The sequence below is a fragment of the Peromyscus maniculatus genome, chromosome 14 (genome assembly GCF_049852395.1).
Source record: "Peromyscus maniculatus bairdii isolate BWxNUB_F1_BW_parent chromosome 14, HU_Pman_BW_mat_3.1, whole genome shotgun sequence".
Lineage (NCBI taxonomy): Eukaryota > Metazoa > Chordata > Mammalia > Rodentia > Cricetidae > Peromyscus > Peromyscus maniculatus.
This window is the reverse complement of record NC_134865.1, coordinates 18637514-18643569: the sequence shown is the minus strand read 5'-3', so window position 1 is coordinate 18643569 and position 6056 is coordinate 18637514.

Sequence of the window (6056 nt, the reverse complement as noted above, 5' to 3'; positions counted from 1 at the left end):
GCTTACTGCTACATTTCTTTACAAGAACAGTAGTAGTAGTATTAGGTTTTCCCTGAGGCCCACCTATCTAGTCTCAGGTTCTTGGCCACTTTAGCAATGTCAGGTATGGTTTCTATCTCACGGAGTGGGCCATAAATCCCCTGGTTGGTTACTTCCAAAACACTTGTACCTCTATTACACCAATATACCTTAAAGGCAGGCCACTGTTGTAATCACAGGGATTGTATCTTGGAGATATTGATGATTACTTCTCTTCTTCGGTAGCATACAGAGTATCTTCCAGTACCATGGACACTTACCAGCAGGCACAGAGCTTCTGGTCAGACACCAGCTCAACTTCTCTCTGTTCCACGGCATATATAAGTATTGACTTCAGCAACAGGGCCTCACCATCAGGTTGTGGAGAGCAACCAGTAGCCTTGGAAATAGCCAGTGATGTTTGGAGGTTTCCAAGGGACCCCTTTGGACAATGACTCAACAAGTTGTAACCCATTCCTGGCACTGGAGGTTTTACTGGGTGGCATAAGATGTCTAGTTAGGGCATTCCCTCCCCTGTCATTTGGTGACTCCATTTAGATTCCTTTCACATATGTGTAGATTTTAGGAAGCATCTACAGTAGTAGGTAGGCCATTTGAAAAAACCATATGGAAACATCCCCTCTATTTTTTAAGACAGGCAGCTTGTTGGCCTGGAGCTTGCTGAGTCATGTATCCCATAGATCCACCTGTCTCCAGTTTTCCAGAGCTCCAATTACAAGGGCACCACCATGTCAAGATTTTTTTTTTTTAAATGTGGGTTCTGGAGATGGATTCAAGTCCTTAAGCACCTTATAGACTGAGCTATCTCCCCATCTTCCTGAGTAGTAATTTAAACAATATCCTGAAATTATATTGAGACTAAAATTAGGCCCTGACTTCCAGTGGAGAAAAAAAAAAAACTATCCAATGAAAAGGTAGTTGAGGGTACAAAGTTTAATAATGACTTAAAGACTACCAGACATTATTTCTTCTCGTTGTCTTGGTCTTATTCTCCTCCTCTTTTCCTTTTTAAAGACACAGTCTCACTACATAGCCATGGCTTAGCTGGTCTGGAACTTACTATGTAGACCAGATTATCCTCCGGCTCACAGAGGTCCACCTGCTTCTGCCTCCCAAGTGCTGAGAGTAACAGGGCAGGCAGCCCCACATCCAGCCTGGATATTTCATCTTTCACTTATAAACAGAACTTTAAAACTTGCTACGACTTCTGCTGAGACCTGGAAAAAAAGAAGTCAGGGTTTTTGTGTGTTTGTTTTTAAACAGGAGGAAGAAGAGAATGATCTCATTAACAGTGGATGAGGAAAGCTGAGGAGCTGGCTCTTGTTGTAGGTCTGGCTTACATGAGCACTGAACTCCCGGGAAAACAGAGCTATGAATCACCAAGAGGCTGTGGGCAATGTCTGCAGCTCCTTCTGTGGCTCAGCCTTAAAATCCAAACAAACATTTACAAGTTACAAGTTATTTTGATGAGTTACTCACATTCTAGCTGAATTAAATGAACACAAATTTTAACATTCTTTTTAGTTTACTTGATTAAAGTTCAACTAACTCCAAATATAAACGATTCAGTTTTCATAATTCCCCGATGGTGTTAAGACTGAAAGGGATCATATAATGTATCGAGTACAATTCCCTTCTTGTTAGGATGAATTCTAGAGACATCAAGTAGCATAGAGTTTATAGGAAAGCTAAGACTCCAGAGTTAGAGACCTCTTGACTCTTGGCTCAGGGATGGCACCCCAAATACAATCAGTTTTCACATCTGGATCTGGTAAGGGTCACTGGTAGGGAGAACTAAGTGTTCGAATGTAGATTCTGGGCCTGGCAGGGTGGGGAAGTAGGTGAAAGTGTTTGCCATCAAGCCTGACCACCTGAGTTCGATTCCTGGAACCCCCATGGTGAGAGGAGAGAATGCCTCCTGCCAGCTGCCTTCTGACCTCTACACACACATCATAGCACGCACATATCCTGCTCCCAAGTAAATAAATACATGTAAAAACCAATTTTAAAAAGGAAGACTTTAGGAGCTGGCAAGATGGCTCTGTGGTAGAGAGCTTTTTGCCCAGTGTGTGTGAAGCCATAGGTTTAATTCCCAGCACTCAGTGAAACAAACAAAAAATGAATTCCTCCCCACTCTCAGAGGTCTAGGGTGAGACGTGGGAATTTGAATTTAATGTGTTTTTGAAGAACTTCCGATTCAGGTAATCTTCAGGTTGTACTTCGACAGAATACTGGGCAGCTGTACAAATCCTGAGTTCCCTTAGACTGGCCTGCTATTTTCACGGTCAGGATCACAGTGACCGTAAACTAACCTTACTTGGGGAGCAGAGGAGCCATACGTCCTATTGACTAGCATTTGAGACTTTTGGGGGGTAGGGCGATGCTCTTAGAGATGGGCCCAGAGCCCTGCTTGTGCCAGGCAAACCCCCCACCACTGAGCAGTATTCCCAGGCTCTGCCACTTTGTGATTTTTTCCAGACAAGTTCCAAGTTATCCAGAGTGCTCTGCACTTGCCATCCTCATGCCTCAGCCTTCCCAGTAGCTAGGATTTTAGATCCATGCCACGGCTCAGCTGGGGGCTTTACAGATAGAAAGGCCCACCGAGGAGACAGGCTCTCCTACCAAGCGAGGGCACGGTGTCTGGTGAGTCTTTTAAAGGGTAGCCCAGGCAGCAGGCTCACACAGAGCTTGAGCCTCTGAGAATGGTTAGCATGTGCTATACAGTCTAGATTCTACAGTTAGCTCTTGCTATATTTGCTTCAACTAGCTAGCTCGTACTCATCTTTCCATCCCCAGAACAAGATGATCTTGCTGGCTGGGGTTTCAATCCCCCTCCATCTCTACAGTGTGGTTTTTAACCTTTCTTTAGGCACAGTTAGTTGCTCTGTATTCCTTGCTAGCTGTTCTGGCATCCCTGTGTTATAACCTTCTTGAGACTAAATCTGTGCCTCCGGTTTTACAGCGCATCTTTTACACCCGTCAGAGCGGGCAGTCGGTGACGACGGGGTGACTACATCTTGTCTTAGTTTCATCTGTCATTTTATAATTAACACTGCTTCACATTTCTATGTGGGTAAATTTTCAGCCACCTCAAGACCCAATGGATTAAAATATGAATTCATCTTTCCAGTAACACATACATTAAATTTTAGAGTGATTTTAAATCCCTTTTATATAGTCTCAGTACCAACCAGCTGCCCTGAAGTATATTTTTCTTTGAAACATCAGCCACTACCGATTGATACTTAGTACTATGCTTACAGAAAGCCACCAGCCATTGTAAGTGAGTGCTAATCTCCTTGTCCCCCCTACTCTAAAGAGCAGGTCTGTTTGCCACTAAATTCTCTTTTCCTGGAATCCTGTGTACTGCAACCTGGCTAATCCTTCTACGCCTTTAGATTTTATTCATTTAGTGTACCCGTGTACATGCACTCCCCCACGCGGGCACACGTGGAGGCCAGTGATACCCAGAGAGGGCAACAGCAAGACGTTATCCGCAGTTGTCTCTCTACCTTATTTTAAATCAGCGTCTCCCACGGACCCTGCAGCTGGCCTTTGAGTTATCTGGCAGCCCAGCAAGCCTGACAGGTCCACTTATCTCTGTCCCACTAGGTGCTAAGGTTATGAATGCTGGAACTGCTGGGTTTTATATGGGTACTGGGGATCTGAACTCAGGTCCTCAGACTTGCACAGCAAGACTTAACTCAGAGCCAGCCCCTGACACCATTTCTACTCCTGTCATTTTTCTTCCAAAGCCTTCAGTGGCATCTTACAACCCATCAGTCCAAAGCTGGAAAGTCCTTCTCCATCCCTAGTCCCGATAGAAGGCCTTTTCATTCTTCAAAGGTTGGCCAGACTGTCACGATTTAAAATTTTTATTATAGTGTGTGTGTGTGTGTGTGTGTGTGTATTTGTGTGTGTGCATTCATGCTATAGCACACATGTGGAGGTCTGAGGACAACTTTCCCAAGTTGGTTCTCCTCTCCTTCTACCTTTATGTGGGTCTCAGGGATCAAAGTCAGGTCACCAGGCTTGTGTAGTAATGCCTTTCTTTACCAGCAGGGCCATCTTGCTGGCCTGTATACCCTTTTAACACAGATTTCCCACCCGAGTGAGGAGTATTGTGTTATTGTACATTCCACAGATAGGCTTGTCCAGATGTCCCAGACCACATACTACCCCGTGTGACTGCGTCTAACCTGCCCCAGTGACAGAAAGTCCTGGGGTTAAGGATCATGTCTGAAACCATGTCACACAGCCCTCGGCTCCTTTGCCGACTGGCAGATCCAGAACTGTGACTTGTAAGTGGAAAGAAACTGTGCATGATGTATTAATATGCACAAGCTGGAAGAACGTTTTTCAACACCTTGGGTTACCAAAGGCAAACACGTGCAATTTCCAGTTATAAAAGCCCCGAGGACAGTTATCTGATTATAATTAGGCACTGAGGGAATTAAGCTTTGAAGATGATCATATTTTCTCACAAACAGGCTTACATTAGACTTCAAAGTATTTCAAAAGACTGCCAGAAATAGGAAATGAGCCTCGGTTTATCCACAGTCATACTAAGCTCAAATTAACAGTACCTCAAATCTGGGTCCAAGAATTACATTTTGTTAGTATGGTCAGACACAGCCTTTAAATGAAACTTCTCAAAACAAACAAACAAAAATCTCAAAAAAAAAAAACCCCTAAAAAACAAAAACCCAATAAACTTCACAATTACTTTCCCAACCCCAAATATAACAACAGGCATGATTCTCAAGTTTTGTTACATAGGATGCAATACATAAATTCTTTTTGTTTTCAGGTAAAAGGCTAATAGGCCAAATTTTATTAAATTTCTTCAGGGTAAAATATTGGCTAACACAGTGCAAATAATTAATCCATATTGAAAAATCTAGTAAAGGGTAGATGGGTCCACAGCACCAGAACCATGCCCATGACACCGGATTACTGGGACATTTGGGGGCTCCCTCAGCACACCCCTGGAATATAGACTCAAGCTATGAGAATAGATGCACCCTGGGGAGGGAGAGTGTTCCTGATAGCAACGGAAGCCTGTGGCTGACAGGCGAGTTCAAGCTGGGCCTGGCCTTCCCAATCTGCCCTCCTGAACCGATGGGTCACATAAGGTCACCTAGAAGGATATCCTGATCTATGACTAGCAAGCACAACCCATGTGGGGAGACAAAAAAGATTTTGGGACACATTCGGAGAGTCCCGGCTCTAGATGTCTCCAGTCATCCGGTCAGAGTGCGCTCCTTGGTTCCGGGGAAGCAGCCACGGTTTTTCAGTGGTATCACCTCTGTGGATTTTCTCACTTATCACATGGTTGACCTGTATTTAAACCCACGTAGCACCCCCCCCCCCCATCCTTTTTTCTTTGAGCCACCATCTCATTATGTAGTCCTGGTTTGCCTGGAACTCGGCAGACCTTGAACTCAGAGAGATCGGCACGCCTCTCCCTCCCAAGTGCTGAGACTAAAGACATGCACCACCATGACCTGCTCTAGGAGTCCATTCTTGTGGTACCTGGGCGTTAGGGGACAGACTGACTTCCTATAGTCCTGTCGTCACTTTCTCCTTTTTCCGGTCTCCTCCTGACTCCAGTTACAGACTTCCTTTATTTTATTTTATTTTTTATCATCAAACCCCAGCCCACTCGGGCCCTCTGAAGCCGAGTGTCAGTCAGCACAACCCCTTTCGGACGCGACCGGTGTCCTGCACTAACACCCACCTGAAGATCGTGCCCATTGGGTCTGTGCTGCTTTCAAGAGGCCAGCTGGGACCCTCCCCTTGGGGCTCAGCCTCTCACATAGACCTCAGATGCCTGGTGCTCTCCCAGCTGAGATCCCTGCCCACCCCGTCCCACCCTTATAAAGCCTGAGCTGCACATGCTCTGGCTATTGTACTCACCAGCTTTTAGTGCTTCCTTAAAGGACTACCTGGAGATTCCAGGTCATAGGCACTCACAGCAGCAGCCACAGGAGGCTGTGAGCTCAGGGGCCTTTGGG